An 18770-nucleotide genomic window follows, 5' to 3' on the forward strand; every position below is an offset into this window, starting at 1 on the left:
AGACATTTTTAAAAAAAATTGAAGGTTTTTAGAAAGAGAGAGATTGAGAAGGGGAAAAAATTTTAGAAGAAAGGAAGAATTTTTGAAAATTTGTACAAGTTTGAGTCTTTTAGCGTCAGATTCTCGAGACAAATAAAGAGGTGGAAGCAAAAGATAGAATTAAACAGAGAATAATATCTTTTTGGGTTACTCTATTTGTTTAATTTTCGTTTGGAGGTCTCTTTTTTTTTTTTTTTTAGTTCCCAAATTACTTAAACCAATAACAAAAAAAGAGAAAACTACTAAGAAAAATCATTATGAGGAGAGTGATCCAACCAATAGAAGGAAAATATTTTTGAATTTAGGTGACTCAAATTGCAAACCATCCCATGGTTTGACCTCCCTAGATCTTCCACCTCTTGTTTTCCAAGTAGGCAAATCTAGTGAAGATGACTAGCTCTATTTCTAGATAATATAGTCTTTTCTCTCCTACTCTCTAGTTAACCCTAGTTAAAGCCATTCCAACTAGATTGTAAGACGAAACTCAAAACAACTAGAAATCGCCCACATAAGGAATTTTTTTTTGAATTAAAAGAGCTACAATTGCCAACCATTGAAAAGCAATCGTAAGACACCTCCACTTAATCACCATCTCACCTCTTCTTTGTTTCACATCTCTTCTTTATAGAGAAAAGACTACTCAAGCGTCAATAGTGAAGATTGAAGGAAAAAACTAATGTAAGACAAAAAACAAGGAAAGAAAATTGTTTAGAAAAAGAATGTAAAATAAAGAAAAGAAAAATTGTATACTCGCTCTATAAGTTCACACTTACTCAAACTACGAGTAAAAAATGTTTTACAAAGAATATGCGAGATATCCGTGGACTAAGGCTCTGACTCTTACAACCACACACTCCGTATGGAGGGTCAGGTTATCTTATTGATGTATTTCCTTTAAAGAAAAAGGTGCAATGGAATAGGGAAGGAATATATCATGGAACTAGGTCTATTTTGTTATTGATATGTGGGTTTTGGTAGTTCTTATTAAAATGGGATGGAACCAATGCTCTGTTCTGATTGTTATAGGTACCTTGTCCTTGTCTGAATATATTTGGCGGTTTATTAAAACCTGGAGGTGGTTGAGTTTGTAGATTATTAGTCCATGCAAAGTTTGGATATTGTCTCCATGGTACATTTGGTACATTGAAAGCACATACTTCTTTTGGTTGAAGTGATGATAAGTTTATGATCAAGGGACAGGTGGCATCTATATGACTTAAGCTTAAACATAAATTGCATGGTGAAGTATTTATGTTCATGACAGGATGATGAGTTTGGTCTTTTTGTTTGGTTGTGAGGGCATCAATCTTTCTTGTGAGGGTTTCGATTAAAGTTTTGATTTATGGATCGGATTTCACCTAAAAAATACCACTAACCTTAGATGTACTGGGTTGGGCTGTTCTGGAATTATTTATATTGCCCCAATGGGTACTCTTTTCAGCTTGGTTTTCAAGAAAGGTTTAAGTTTCGGTTGCACCTGTATTCAAAAAATTACCATTACTCATGATGTCAAGGGTTACTTTGTGTTCTTGGAGAAGACCTTTAAAGAAACATTGGACAATAGTAGATTTTTCTAGTTTATGGTGAGGACATGAATGGAGTAGGCCAGAGAATCTATCTTATGCTTTGAAAAATGTCTCACTCAGACTCTGTCTGAAGAAATGTATCTTACTTCTTATCTCTTCTATTTTCTTCGGTGGAAAGTACTTCTTCATGAAGGAGAACACAACCTTTTCCCATGTATCGAAAGAATCGGGCTTCTGAGAAAGAAGCCATGCATGACTTTTACCAGCTAGAGTGAAAGGAAACATTCATAGCTTTAATTGATCATCGGTGTCACCCGGATGGTGGAAAGTATTGCATACTTCATGTATCTGGCGTAGATGTTCGTATGGTAAGTCGTGTTCAAGCCCGTGAAATATGGGTAGAAGATTGAACACGTTTGGTAGAATGCAAAAATTGCTTGTGAGCAGTGTGAGTCGTATATAAGATGGAGGTCCATCTTGCAATGGTGTGTATAATTTGGAGAGAGGCTCTTCTGCTTGCACTACTTCGTCGGCCATCTTAGTAGGTGGGGGATGAGAAATTAGAGATTGTCTAGGACGATGTGCTTGCCGACGTGAGTAAGTTTGATTCTCGCTATAAACTAATAGCCTAAACAGCTGAGGATCAATCCATAAAAACATATAAAAGCATACACCCCCAAATAGAATGAGATGATGCATGTGGAGTGTAATATGCAGAATGATAAGATAAAGCTTATGTAACCTATTAGGGAACTTATGCAATAACCCGTCATGTTTGAATTGTCCAAAAGAGTGAGAGGTTTTTAGTAGATGTCCTTCATGAGGCTCAAATGATGGAGAATATGACATACCAGGTTTCTCTACTACTTAAATAATGGATTCTTGTGTTTGTATATTGGGCAAAGTCTCTTTACTGGGAAGGTTTAGAAAATTATTAATGATATCAATGACAATTGGCTTAAGTGCGAATTTGAAGTTTCTTTGAAATGGTTTCGTGGTGTCGTACTCAGAAATTGGTTGATTTTTTTATGAATGGAGGTTTGATTTCAAGAGGTGTTACTTTGGGATGGTGATGGTTGGGTGGTGGTTATTGACATGATCTCAAGGACTCAGAGAATTCTTCATCTAGTTTTGGCGTTTCTACAAGATTGTGGTTCATATTTGCAATAGTAAAGATGCCACAAATTTGTTCTATCGATAAGTCTTTAACGACCAAACTAAATTGAAATCCACTTTTCACTATAGATTTTATTCCCTTTCTTTTCCAAGCACTTCATTTTCTTTGTCCTCTTTGCCTAGATCTTCATAAATTTTCTTAATGCCATTTTCCAAGTATGTTGAGTCCAATACATGCTCTTGAGTTTCTTCTTCTAGAGTTTTCTCATTTATGGGTGATGATGCATGAAGGCATATGAGAGAAATTGGGACTTCGGGCATGTAGTCATCGTCATAGTAGGTATAATTCTCACTATAGTTAGGTAGAGATTGATGGGGGTTTGATTGGTCAGAAGTATCAGGATGGGCTTTAGCAATTGGCTTTGTTATAGTAACACCTTGTTTCACTTTTTGAATGGGTTCTGGACAGGTGGGAAGAATATTAGTCTCAGATGTGACATCTTTTGAATTGGATTGGAGAAAACATATGGTAGTTGCTATTTGCTGAGTTAGTATTGTCTTGTTGGCCATTTCCTGGTAGAGTTGGTCTGTGATAGATGGTGGAGTGGGATATGAATTTGATATGGATGGTGATATGAATGGTAATGGGGTGAAACCGAATCTAACTAACCATGTGGATACATGAATGGTGGTCGACTATTTGTGGTGTAACTCCATGAATTGTCGGCATGATTAGAAAACTCTTGAGTGTATAGGGTACTAGGGAAGTTTGAAAATTGAAGTTCGTAATCATAACGATTTCCCATAGTAGACTTAAATTCAATATATGATGGATAATGAGATAACCAGTGATAAGGACTACCACAAAAAGAACAAGGTTCTAGGTTTGCATTGTAATTCCATGACGGTTGCGTTGCATATTGATAAGACATGAATGCTCAATCAATGATGATGCACAAACAGTATAAATTCATTTTTTTTGGATTTTTGAAAATATTTGCTTGGTTTATGGATTACTGATAGAATTAAAATTAGGGTTTTACTCCTACTTAGCTAATTATACTAGGAAGAAGTAAACTATCATTTGCATATCTTTTTATATCAAAGTTCTACTCTCGATTACCATGTAATAAAACTAGAGTAAGAATTCGTTCCACTCCTAGTTGCTTAGAAAATAACTAATTCACTTAATGATTAACAATTAAACAGCATGAGAGTAATGATTCTAATATGGTGAAAACTAATATTGAATATACTCTAAATTAAACTATGACAATTAAATATTAAGATGTGAATATGAAGAAGGAATTAGGGAAATTTGAAATCCACCTTGATTAATCCCTAACATGCTAGTATAGAGTTTGTTGCAACTCTAATATTTATGTTTACACACAAGGTTCAATATAAAGGTTAGGTCTTTTTATCCCTAATTATTCATGGTATCTCTAGCCAACTAATAATTAGCATGAGAGGAAGTTGCACTACACCAGAAATGGCAAAAAAAAACGGTTATATCCGTCATAAATCTAGATTCGCGACGGGAAATGGTGTCCCAGACTCTGTTGCGTATTGCCCTGTCGTTAATATTAACGACGAGAAACAGCGTGGTAAGCTAAATTAGAATTGCGACGGGCATGAGATAGTTCATGTCGTCGTTAAATTTAGGACACTCAAAACCATCGTAAATTATCTTTGCACTACAACAACGAATTTTCAAAATTAGAACTCAACAAACCGTCGTAAATTTGTCGTAAATTTGTGATATGAGTTTAAGACATGGATTTCCGTCGTATTTTGTTTTGGAGAAGTCTATTAATGACACTGTTACCCGTCGTACTACTTTCAAATAATTTTAAAAAAAATTATGGGTATTTTTCCGTAGACAACCCGCTATCTGCTACCTGATTTGAAGTTTCTCAGATCATATAATCAGTTACACAAACATACTAAAACAACACGTACATTTTAAAAATTGATATATAATTAATACATTGATAATTTCCAAAATTTACAATGTTTTCAAACTTTTAATTGCCAACAACTAGTTAGGCTTTCAAAGTATACAAGGCAAAATAAGAACATAATGAAAAAAACGATTTGTAATTTGAAATTCCTATCTTCATCACCTTTGCACATTTTGTTCTTTCATGTGAATCACACAACCTTTGATGAGGGTAAACATCCTTGAGAGTTTTCTAGAGATGTAACAAGCAGCTAGACCAAACATAGGCAAACAACACGGCAGGAGCATTATCAGTCCAACGCCACTCCACACATAGAAGTGAGTTCACAAGAGTTGACTTCGGTTCGTCCGAATGAAACTTGAAGTTACGGTGCAAGACTACTTATGGCCAGATCAATGAATAATATAAGGGTACCAATAATATAATACCCATGTACATAAGGAGTACATAAATAAAGTAGTTAAGTTATAGTATCCAACCTTGCCTTTTGCCAAGATCCAACTTCTCCTGGTAAAGCTAGCCTAACATGAGCGGAACCCACATGTATATCTAATTTGTTGATGTACCTGAATTGAAAAACAAGAGCACTAATTTCATATTGTAATTATTACATGAAATGTCATCAAACTTTTTATTGTTCTCTTATTCGAGATCGAGACAAATTTTGAAATAAAGGAATGCATCAAATTGATATCATATGAGCACAATGTTTGCAAAGAGAAAAACTTGTCTCCGATGAGTAACCTACCATAGACCAAACCTCTTTGTTCATACTTAAGAAAATTATTTGAAAGTGGAAAACTATATGGCCAACTTTGCACTTCACACCCCATCTATAAACAAAAAATGACACTGTTACATATATAGCAAAACTTATAAGTTAAGATCACAAGAAGGGCTTAGGCCACTTCATGTTGACAAAATCAATATACTAAAGATAAAATCAACCTGGTGATCTGCAGCCTTCCAAAGTGTTTGCCTCTTTGTTCCAACAGGACCCGAATTGAGGTATAGGAAAACTGGGCCGAAAACATTTTTCCAAGCTTTTCCATTTTTGAATTTTGGTATCCCTTCTTGTACCTAATAATATCATTCATATATTAAAAACTAAAATCAAATAATTAACACAAAAGGGCACTACTGAAAACATGCATCAAGGTTTAAGTATCTAGTAGGCTACTTGCCATCCAAACTATAAGCGTCAAGTCCTTCTAAACTTTGGGAAGCAACTAGTTCATTCTCATTCTTGGTCCTGCAAGGCTGGAACCCACCAAATTAGTCTTAAATCATAACTAGGTATAGAGAGGTTGAAGGAAATACAATATATACCTGCTTGACTGCCCCAAGATCATTGGTCTTGTCCCTCCATTGACTTACAACAACACGAGCTGCCAAGAAAGAACCGATATACAAAAAAGGGCATATACGATAGATAGACTTCATACATCAACATTGGTACACACAAATAGTAGATATAAGTTTAAGAAAAATAGATAAACAATAGATATAAGAAGATAAAGCCATCAATAAACAGTCCAATACTTGAGAAAAATTAATCAGCTATCATATCTAATGAAGAATTATTTGTCCTGAACTCATTCAAGAGATACCCACGAAATCACTATGTTCATTTACACTCCATAAACTCATTATGGTCCGGACAAGAGGAGTGCTTCCTAGCATTAAGTACCTTATATACCATGAGCACCTCCTAGCACCATCTACCTTATATACACAATTATCTAGTTCAAATCCTATGTGGAAAGCCACCTACTCAACGAGAATTATATTGCATGTTCTATATTTCCAGTTAAAGAAGAGATGTAGAAGTAAGCTTATAAAACTTATACATAGTAAACTGAAACCCGTGTCGAGCTTATTTACGCAAACCAACTCCCCCCCCCCCCCTAGCGCTCCTAAATAAACAAGTGGGTAACATTCGTACATCTTTCCCATATATACTAAGTATTCATTCATTTTTGCAAGAATAATTAAGAAACATAACAAAATAATTGTTACATGATATCGACTTACACTTTAAAATGCAAGTATGCATTTTTCATAATATCGCAATAACATGCAGTACGTACACTATGGTTTAACACTTATATATTAAAGTTTGTATTTGGCCTACATTTTTTTTTACTCAACATTTTATTGTGGCAAGCACCTTGCACCCTTGTCAACACACAAATCTACAACTCCGTTTATACCAGACATTTTGATTGAGACAACCCAAATTGGGAAATCACTTTAGACATTTTGACGAGTGTTAAGGGTTCCCTAAACTATACGGTCCAAGAGTAATGGTCATATTTACGTATTTTCAAAGAGTTTGAAGAACAGAACAAGAGTCTTCTATGCATGCTAGATTCCACCATACAAAATCAGTGAAACTAATCAAATTATAGAAGATGGAAGAATCTTTTAAGTTACTGCCTCGGAAGAAGTTTAGACATACAAAATAGTAAACCTCTTGACAATCTATTAAGTATATTTAGGTTGCGCAGAGATGATAACATTTTTGACACATACTTCCCCCAGGATTAGGTTATATATATAGAGGACCAGTTCCTCTTGCTTGTGATTCTAGAAATTGATGTTTGCATGGGATAGTTGACAATTAACACTTACCTCCCTAGGCATAGAGTCTTTGGAATAACACTGCCAAGAAAAAAAAAACAGACGCACAAAATTAATACAGTCGTTCAAATAAAACTTCTTCTCATTACTCCAAAAAGAAAAACAAATTTGTGATACAAGGAATAAAACACTAAAGTTCATTACTTGTACCTAACTTTCCATCACTAGGTAGCAACTTCAAGAACTTATATTGTGTACTAACACTGCAAAGGTTAGAACAAATTTCACTTCTACTTCTCAATGGAAAGTTCCTCGAACCTCCAAAAAGTTGTTTAATTAGAAAACACTTTTAGACTCAAATGTTAATTATTAGAATTGAAGAATCAAGAATCATATTTCTTGGTGTCTATTAGAAAATCAACATCCCTTCAAAGGTTCAAAAAAACATTAAAATAACTTGAGACATAATTAAGAAAGAAGATCAGGAGGGAAAAAAAAGAGAGACTCTCTTACGGGTCTATTTGACATATTTCCTTGAAAGTTAGTGCAACATGTGTTTCTCCAAAACCAGTTTCATTTAGACTGTCAAAGGTAGAGACCAAGTTTGTACTCAACACACAAATCTTGGATTGATTTTTTTCAGACAATTGCAAAGGTAAATAACTAAATATTAAGGAGTTAGACTCGGATTACATACTCTTGGATTTTGTGAATAACAAGGCTGTCACTTGCCTCCCATTGTTCATGTACGTCCTCTACAAACTGTAAAGATTCAATGCAACCCGTAAACACAGGAATGTATAAGTAATAACGGAACAATATCTTATCAAATAAACACACTGCCCAACATTGCCTTCTCAGCAGCAAGTGGAATAAACTGTGATATTTTCTCTTTCTTTTCTTTTTGAAAAAAAAATGACATGCCATGAAAGGCATAATGGTTGTACATGCAGCTAAAAGTTTTAAGTAAATCTAAACATAGAATGGAAAAGTCGCAAGCTAAATAGAAATTATTAAGTTGCACATACCTCTTGACTCTTTGTTACAACAGGTTCACTAATTCCTCTTAAACGCTTGACCACAGGATGACCATCCAGCTAAGAACATAGACAGATTAGTTTCATAGAACTGTCTACCCAGAAAATATAGAAAAATATCTCGCTCTGTCCTACTTCAAGTTCAAGTATCTCTTTATACGATCGACTTCAAACATCAAAATTGGTACACAAAATATAATAGGTTCAAAAACAGAGTATCTTTAATTAGTTTAACTCTTTCGAGTAGTAGTTGCTTACCCAAATAAATAACTAGAAACAATACAATTAATTAACCGAACCATCATTCATTACATCAATCAAGAACAGAATTAAGATTTTGATACTAACGATATTTTGTACTTCCCGTAGTGTTTTGCATAATTATTGTGGACCTACCACGATCACACATACCCATGTGCCGATCGTACAATGCCCGTACACCTCCCTCATATAATGGGAACTACTCCGTTAACCATATTCTAGTGGGACATCAACCTTGAATATGGCTGCGCGAAAGCCCAAACTATGAGTTCAAAAAGAGCCTAAACTGGCTAACAAGTGCACACCTCAACATTTCTAATATAGACGGAGAAAATATAATCAATCTGCCACACAAGGGCTAACAATAAACTTCCACTTCTTCTGGGCATCGCCATAAAGGCACTTAGTTCATTCCCTTTCAGAAGTGGAAGGCCTTACTCCTCAGGACATCTGCACTAAGGCATTTAGTTTCCTTCCGGAGTGGTAAAATAAACAGCAAGGAGTTATGGTAGTTATAACCTAATCAGACTATGTATACACCTTTCATTTTTGTCCTTATCCACATAACAAAGTTTCAAGTCAATAACAATACGATATTTTAAGCAAATCTCAACATATAATAATCAAGCTTAAGATCATGCATTCTTAGCAAATATCATTATGTCAAGAATATGAATTTCAGCCACAATTTAAAATAATAATCAAACAAACATTGTATTATATAGGAAAATACTCATCAATCAATCGGTTCAGCATATTTATAATAACTAAGATTAAAATCATGTTTAACCACACTCTACTAAAACAGTCCCAACTTTCTCTATATAAGTTGGATTAACACAAATCCAAAGGGGTCAGAAACTACACTCCAATCTCTACAATGTTTGTTCATACCCAAAAACCTAATTCCCACTCAGAAATTCACTTGACCTGATTGTAAACCGAAGGTTATCAGGAAAAATCCTGATTGATCTTTCTTCACTAAAACTGTCGTAACTTCTTTTGTATAACTTGGATCAGTACAAGGTAAATTGGGTTTGAAACATAATTAAATTACCTACAACTAACGTTTAGACCATGAAAGCAGGTTCTTAACAGAAAATTCACAGAACGCGACCAAACACAGAACTTGGTCAGAAAAATCCTGACGGACCTCTCTGTATTAAAACACTCTTAACTTACTGTGTAGATATTGAAACAAGGTGAATCCAACTGTATTGGAAAGAAGACTTGCAGGCCTAAAAATCTTATTCAAGCCCCGAGACCTCATTCCCAAGCATGATTTTTCAGGACTCTTCTGAACCGACCCCAGAAAACTAATCCAAGAAAACTACTGCTTACATACTATATTATCAATTCATCTTCCGACACATAAACAAAATACTAATTACTCACTAGTTTCACGCAATAAGAATAAAATGAGGGGTTGTTCTTCACGAGTGACAACGATATCCCCGGTCCTAAGCAAGGCTCACTCACAAGCGTTTCTCTCCTAGCTTCTTCTTACCTCACTCTTCTTCTCCTTCCCCCCCCCACAATGTTAGCTATAAATATATTTCAATCTATTTATTTCTAGATTATTTCCTAACCATTTAAAATAAATAACCACATGATAAAAATTGGGGATGTTACAACAACAATCCAAGAGTTTAAGACATATAATGTTTAATCATCTTTTTTATTAAATTTTAAACATGTAAAAAAATAGCAGTTGTTGTTACAAATGGAATGCTAGCAATCAACAAAGTTTCAAACTTTATACTAATTAAACCGGAAAAAAAAACATTCAGCTCGCAAGCTTGTATCATCGATTTTGATATTTAAGAAAATAAAAAGATTCTTAACATTCAAATATTATTCTTACAAAACCCATGACAATTTGATTAGGTCGGATGATAAAATCATGTCAACAGTACACTCACATCAAAATACTACAACAAAGACACAAGCTTTTACATTTTAAGGAATGAAGAAACCCGAAAATTTAAGAAATTGAGCCAATTACCAAAAATATTGCACAACCCTAGACTGGAAATTGGGGTTCAACACTTGAGGTATTGAATAAAAACGAAAATTGATGAAAGAGAGAGATAGGGAGTTACCAAAACTTAAGAGAGAGAGCGAGATGCAGCTCTTGCCGATTCTAAGAGAGATTTGAAGCTCTTATTGTCAAATCACTACCACCAAAAGATTTATTGTCTAAGCCCTCCCACCAAACCCTCACTTTATTCTTAAGATTAATGAAATAAATAAATATTGGACGAGGTAATGAAATAGTAGTGAAATTTTGGGCGGGGTAGTCAAATATTGGGAGCGATAAAAGCAACCTTCTCTCTGAAAAATCATCTACGATGGTCACCAAAACTGGAAGAGACAAACTGTCTCGTCTATAATTTAGGATGAAAACTTATGTCCTATAGTCAACTGTAATCAAACTAAAAACCAACTACGACGGGGTTCAAACTGTTTAAGACGGTAAATCTCATTCCTAATACAAGATGAGGTATATTATCCCAAGGGTGTGTCCTAATTCTGAAATTCTGGTGTAGTGTTGAAACCCATTCTCATGGTGAATGAACTGCCTTCTAGACTGGAAGCTCTTCAATATAACTATTCTATACTAACACATCAAGTCTTCATCAAAGCTTCAATCAAAACCCTCAAATGGAGGTTTAGCTATGGTTTATTAGACTATCATGGAATAAATAATAATAAGAAGAAGACATAATTAAAAGAGTACTTGTATTGAAAATAACTTGAATTATATTAATAGTGGGTAGGCTAATAAAACATAAACTAGGTTTAGACTGAAGAGAAGAGGTAGGAGTTAGTTAGAGTTTTGCTTTAGTCCTCTTTATATAGGAGAGGGCTAGGTTTATAATTTCGTGCATGGGCTTTGGAGCTATGTTTTAGGCTACTAAATGAAGCCAAAAAATTATTAGTTAAGTCCAAAAAGGGTTTCTCTGCTGGAAATTATTGCAATAGACTTTTTGTCCACTTTTACTCCTCTGATTTGATTAAGGCTTGGACCATTAGAAAGCACTTTTCGAGCCAGTTGTTTTGACATATACACATCAATGAATACAGAATAATCAAGTCAAAACCTAAGCTAATATATGCATAATAATCTATCATCTATGAATAAACATATATAAAATGAGTAATACTATGAGATGTACTAGCAGGTCCGTTTCTAAAAACTCGGAATAGCGTCTTTAAGTAGGTCCTCATATAAATGTCAAGACAAAAACCACTCTGATTTTTCCACTCAAGTTTTGCTACTCCAGTGTGTAGTGGGCAACACTTTACCTTACAAACTTAATGACACACAAGGAAGCCGGATTCGATCAAACACATCTACCACTTACTATCACACTAACCTATTCCTAATTGAGATAGAGGTCTTTATTAGGTGTTGCGGGGATTAGGAGATGGTTTAAGAAGGAAGGAAATGGATATTCAAAGAAGAAAAGTCTGGGATAATAGAGTCTTCATATTATGTAACTAGAGAAAACCTTATTCTTTACTTTTGCTTTTACACTTTGTTTCCATCCTTAGCCATATTTTTTTTTTCTTTTTCTTTGGCTTTTGACTCCTTGATTCTATTTTTGGAGTTCTAACTCTTTATTTCCTTTTATTTTTTTATTTTTTTTTTTTTTTTTATTTGGATAGAAACTTACTTTTCTCTTCTGAAGCGACTAACGAATTCTTGATTTCAAAGGTTCTTCTCTTTTCTATTTTTCATCTCTATTCTTAGACTTATTCAAAGAATTTGGTAGGTTGATTTTTTATTTTGTTTTGTTTTGTAACAGGGTAAAGGATTTGTGGTTTGTGAAAGGCTAAAGAAAGCCTCAGAGGGGCGACTAGCGGAAAATAATTCATAGGTTTGAAATTCTGGTTATATCGATCCAAAGAGGGCCTAAATTCTCACTTAGGATATGGTATAGTAATCAAACAAGTGGACGTGTGATTTCTCTATCCGGATTTTACTTCTCCCTTGTGTCATTTCTCAACTGTTCACTCATATAAGGCTTTAGGCTATATTCTCACAGGATTTGTAGAATAAGTACTCTAGCCTAGATTTCAAAAACTTACTGCCAACAAGCATAGATACTCATGTAACATATTTATAGATAGATGCAAGGATTATTACCAACATATTAGCCTAAGTTTCTAAAAACTATTCTAATGCAAAAGCTACGTGAGACTTCTAGATTATTGAGAGCATAGAGAAAGAAAACAATACCAATATTCCTAAGTGTATAACATACTTTTTATTTATATTTTTAAAATTTTGAATTTTTTAACTAGAAAATAAGTGCATATTATATATATCTATATCCTAACAGATGCCTTAATTACACGTGTTTCTATGCCCCCAAAACAAGAAGCATGCTTTGTCCTCAAAGTATTTAAAAAAATAGGGTAGAGAAATACCATTAAAACACGTGAAATTCTAGAACATCTGCAAAATAAGGTTAAACATACTAATATAGAAAAGAAAAACTGACGCACCTCTATAAGAGTTCCACCCGTAAGGGGTTAATGAGAAACAAATTGCTTGGGACATAAGCAGACACTAACTGAAATAAAAACTAACCTTAACTCCCATTTAAACATTTTCCTCCTCATCCTTAATGAAGAAATGCGGTTCCTTCGCGTCCTGCCATGCCATGGTAATCTGCTAGGCTTCACGCCACTTATCATCTACTATAGCTAACCTGTCAAGCGCCCCTTGGTCGGATGGAGTGTAGGGGGCAACCAAATAAGGTTGCACCTGCCATCCCGGCCAAGTCATTGCACAGAAAGATCGAATAATAGAATTGGTGGGTCTCATAGTGTCGACCCCTACCCGATCCGTGTAACGGGCACAAAAAATAGGGAAGAAACATAGCATAATACGGCAAACTAAAACATACATAAGAAGATACTTATGCCTCATGTTCTGGGCTCATGCTAAACTAGACATTAATGTCTTGGGAAGGTCATATAGCAGATGTCCCTCAGCTAGAGCAAGGAAAACGTCGCAAGTGGCGTCATTCGCAGAAGAAAAATGCCACTCCCCTAATATGTTTAGCATTATAAAAAACATCACTATGCCCACGTTCATGGACAGGCTACCAAGGGCGACGTTATATTGCTCTTGGTCCTCTATCCTAAAGATTCCTGCCCCATAATGCTCATGCAAATCCTCATAGTTATAGAGGTACATATTATCTACCAAATAGGCCCATGAGTCTTGTATTTCAGCGGGCATAGCAAGTCCGAGAGCAAAGGCTAACAAGAACCTGGTAATTTCCATTGGTTCATCCCCGATGGTGATGGAGAACACTTGTTCTCCATTTGGTCTATCAAAGAACTTACAATTATCGTAAAAATAAGATGTAAGTGTAGGAGAATAAAGTTCATCAGGACTTACCAATAGTGGCTCCCATCTTGCTAAAATGAGCACTTCGCGAAACCACGCACCATAGGTGTCACTTTGGAACAAGTCTTTGAAAGACTGTTCCTGTATGATACGAGGGAATGTCATCCCCAATAACTTGCTGGAATAGCTGCGAAGGATCCTGGAACAACCCACAAACAATTGGAGTTTTTCTTGTCTACAGGGTTCTGGGTGCGGGGTGCGCTCCCCCTATGCCTGGATAGGGCGCGGGTTGCGCCTTGGTGATTTTCGAGTTCCAGGCACTTGGGCGTAGGTCGCGCTCACTTTGTGCCTAGGATGGGCGCGGGTCGCGCTCAGGATGAAAACTGGGATTCCAGTGTTGTGGGTACAGGTCGCGCTCAGCTCAAGGCTTAGCCCGCGCTCTGATGAAATTCTGTCAGAAAGTACTTAGGACGCAGGTCACGCTCCACTGGGGTGCAGGCACGCTCCGAGCTGCTGATAGTGCTAAAATGGATAAGAAGATGGGAATCGTGGGAGTGGAAGGTGAGAGATGAAAGTGAGGTGTAGTGTGGGTTGCGAGTGTAGAATGAATGAAGTTTTTATAGGTTTTAAGTTGCTAAAACTAATCGGGAAGTTACCAAAATGTTTAAAGGCAATTGCCGGAAACAAAAAATTTCCAAACCCGAAAACGGAAATAACCCATATTCTCTATTCCAAAACCAACCTAATATCTTTTAGGTTGAATTTAGGATAGAAACTGCCTAATTTATCGAGATTTCATCCTATCACAATATCTATTCATAACCATGCCCATATCAGCAATGTTCGCAACCCTCACTCCAACACAAATTCTTAACCGGAGGATCATATCAAAAATCATGCTATAATACATAATACCACCCCCAAACAATTCGGGAAGGTGGGATTAATGATAAAAACAATGCACAATTTTAAAAAAAAAACGGATTATATTAAAAAGGAAATTCAAACAACATTTAACAACCAAATTCAAAATTAAATACGGAATTCATAAATTAACATCCGAACTAAAATAAAAAGCAAATACAAAACAACATTAACTCATAATATTCCTAAACCACTCGCTGCTGGTAGTGGAAGGGACATGGGAAGGTGATATCTCCTGAGCTCCTGATGGGCCAGAGCCATCAGTCCTGCGGCGACGACGATTGTGCCTCAATGACTGCTCCTCAGAAGAAGCACCCCCCTGGGGTGGAAAGCATGCAAGCATATCATCTCGGAACTTGCGCTGAGCTTCCATCTTGGCCCTCGTCTGTTCCCACCTCTCATCCTCGCGCTGGGCATGAGTCTCAAAGTTATAATGCATGGTAGCCTGCCGAGTTTGGAGGTCTTCACAAATAGTATTGAGAGAACGCATGCCACGATGAATCACAGCCATACATTCTGCATCCGACCTACACCTCTCCAAGGCATCGGCATCAAAACATGTCGTGTCCTCCTCATCCTCCTCGACTACCCTCTCTTCAGGCAACCTCCAAACTCTCTGGATACACTCCGTATAAATATGAGGATTTCGGTGCTCTTTCAAGCAATTCCTATCAGAAGTCGGAGTCGCTCTCAAGGTCATCATGATCTTGGTTATCAAAATAGGGAGAGGTGCAATACTCTTCCCCCAACTCCCCTAATCATGTTACCCAAAAACTCCAAAATACAGAACTCGTACTTCTGCTCTTGGAGTATCCATAGAATGTGAAGGCAGTTCAGACCGATGTCATTGACTTTCTCCTTTCCTATGACATTCCTACCAATCAACTGAGCTACAGCCAGCTGGTTGGTTCTGAGAGATGACTAGCGAAGACAATGTGAGCTCGCATTGTAGTTCCCTTCTGAAACAGTCGCGTTCATCAAAGGCTCAACCCCAGTAAATTGGGAATCCTATAGTGTGGCATCGAGATGGCGTCTAGGCGGAATGCCTAAAATCTCAACTAACAACCCAGTAGATACTTCTCTCCTCCGCCCAGCCACCTTAACAAAAATCCTATTTCCATCTAACTCCCCCGTCCTATAAAATTGTCGGACCAAATCTTCATGGTAAAAATCCTCTGTCGAGTACCACAAACCACTCCAATCTCTCCTAACCATTTCGTCCCCATAAAACGGCGCGAAGTGGTCGGCAATAAACGCGTGCTCCGGCAAAATCCAATGTCTTTGAGCCATTTTAAGATTTGGGACAATGTGGGGGTTTAACTTAAATGTGGGGATGGAGTTTGAGACAACCTCACTAACCAAACAGTGGTTGTGCCACGGTGGTGGCGCGGCAATTCCAATTCCACAAAATTGTTTTGTTTTTTCTAAAGTTTTGGTGGTGGGAATGAATTTAAAAAGATTTGGGGTGTTTTTAATTTATTGGCGTGGGTGTAATTAGATTTGTTTTTTTTTTTTAGGTTTTGAAGCTTGGTAATGGTGGAAATGAAGCTTAACTCGCAACTGTTTTGGTATAGGATGAAAGGGACGCACGTGCATCCGAGATTGGGCCCAAGCCCAATTCAATTTTTTGAAATTTGTCAGTTTTTTGTGCAACTTCAAACTAAAATTGCCGCTTCGTTACCAGCCCAATTTTTGCGAATGAGCTATAGAAATGATCAGGAGAGAATTTCCAATCCAATGATCCATAAAACACCTTATTCTGACTGTGGATAACATATAAGAAGATGGAAAACGCCTCGAAGTGCATGCATGACGTAAGTTATGCGAACGAATGAGCTCTAAATTCATAGATAATGTCACTTTGAATCGAAATATGATTAAACGGCCTAAGCAACACAAATGGAAGGTTGAAAAATTAATTATGGAAAAACAAATATCCTACCCCCAAACAAATTTTAGACAACAAAGTTTGAAAATTTGTTTTAACAGTGGGTCTTTTAAAGTCAGATTCTCGAGACTTCCTAAATCTATTTTTATGATTTTAACAAATTTTATTTTTTTTTATAAATAAGATTTAATATAAGAAAAATGATAGAGCAATAAATGCATAATTCACACCATAGAAGAACATGACTCAAAATCCAAGAAAACATGCAAGATTGGAAAATGTGAATTATGTTAAACGTGGACTTAGGATCCGGTACTTACAGCCACACACTCCATAGGGAGGGCCTGGTTACCTGAGTGGTGAACTTACCAATATATGGAAATGAAAGGAAGTACACCAATGAAAAAGGTCAGTCCTCATAGACAGGGTCCTATAAGAGGACTTCCTTTACATCAGGGGACAATAGCTTGTGAAAATATTTCAACCGTTGGCCATTGACTTGAAAGGTATTGTTGTCCTTGGGATTTACCAAGGTGATTGCCCCATGAGGGGTGACTTCAGTAACCAGAAAAAGACCAGACCAATGGGTTTTTAATTTCCCTGGAAAAATATGTAGACGAGAGTTGTAAAGCAAGACTTTTGGACCTACCACAAACTTTTTGTGCAAGATTTGCTTATTATGAACACATTTCATGTTAGCTTTATAATCCTTCACGAGATCATAAGAATCGCTACGGATTTCTTCAAGCTCATTCAATTGCAACTTGCGTTTGACACCCGCCTCATCGACATTGAAGTTAAGGCTTTTTATAGCCCACATAGCACGGTGCTCCAATTCAACGGGCAAATGACAAGGTTTCCCAAATACAAGTCTAAAGGAAGACATACCTATAGGAGTTTTGAAAGCCGTCCTATATGCCCATAAGGCATCAGATAAATGCTTTGACCAGTCCTTCCTATCAGGATTTACAGTTGTTTCTAATATCTTTTTTATTTTCCTATGAGAAACTTCTACTTGTCCGCTAGTTTGTGGATGATACGGAGTTGGTACTTTATGTGTAACTCCATACTTTTTCACTAGAAATGCAACAACTCTGTTGCAAAAATGTGTTCCACCATCACTAATAATGGCCTTGGGAATGCCAAATCGACATAAAATATATTCTTTAACAAAAAACACAACTGTCTTATGGTCATTGCTACGGCAAGCCATGGCCTCTATCCATTTAGACACGTAGTCCACGGCTACTAGAATATAAATAAAACCGTGGGAAACTGGAAAGGGACCCATGAAATCAATGCCCCATACGTCAAAAATTTCTACCACCATGATTGGATTCAATGGCATCATATTACGCTTCGTGATTCGCCCAAGTTATTGGCAACGAATGCACGTCTTGCAATGTACTTGGGCATCTTTAAAGAGAGTAGGCCAAAAAAACCCACATTGAAGAATTTTAGCAGCTGTTTTTATACCACTAAAATGGCCACCACACTCTTTGTCATGGCAGAATGAGAGAACCTCATTATATTCCCATTGGGGAATACAACGACGAATAATCTAATCTGCACAATACTTGAAAAGGTAGGGCTCATCCCAGTAGTATAGCTTAACTCTGGCCAAGAACTTCTTCCATTCATTTCTTGACTAATCATAAGGAATAACATCGGATGCTAAATAATTCACAATGTCAGCATACCATGGTGCAGAAAAAATAGCATACAGATGCTTATCCGGAAAATAGTCCGGTATAGAGTCAGAATTACTATCATCGTCGTTTGTAAGTCTAGATAAGTGGTCAGCAACTACGTTTTTGACCTCGTTTGTCCTTTATTTCTAATGTGAATTCTTGCATGAGAATAATCCATCGGATCAATCTCTGCTTAGCATCTTTCTTAGCGAGAAGGTACCTAAGGGCTGCATGGTCCGTGTAAACTAGAGTTTTAGAACCAACCAAATAAGGACGAAACTTATCTAAAGCATAAACAACAGTTAAGAATTCTTTTTCAGTAGTTGTATAATTCCTTTGAAGATCGTTTAGAGTTTTACTAGCATAATAAATA

General features: G+C 36.3%; 1 long non-coding RNA gene across 1 annotated transcript; it reads right to left on the bottom strand.

Moving 5' to 3' along the window:
* Positions 1–4846: 4846 nt before the first annotated feature.
* Positions 4847–5720, bottom strand: LOC147474741 (uncharacterized). Its single transcript, XR_015207172.1, has 3 exons — positions 5394–5720; positions 5125–5211; positions 4847–5002 (listed from the first exon to the last, which is right to left on the bottom strand). It is a non-coding gene; the product is annotated as an uncharacterized LOC147474741 (long non-coding RNA).
* Positions 5721–18770: the final 13050 nt, after the last annotated feature.

The sequence above is a fragment of the Coptis chinensis genome, chromosome 9 (assembly GCF_015680905.1).
Source record: "Coptis chinensis isolate HL-2020 chromosome 9, ASM1568090v1, whole genome shotgun sequence".
Classification (NCBI taxonomy): Eukaryota; Viridiplantae; Streptophyta; class Magnoliopsida; order Ranunculales; family Ranunculaceae; genus Coptis; species Coptis chinensis.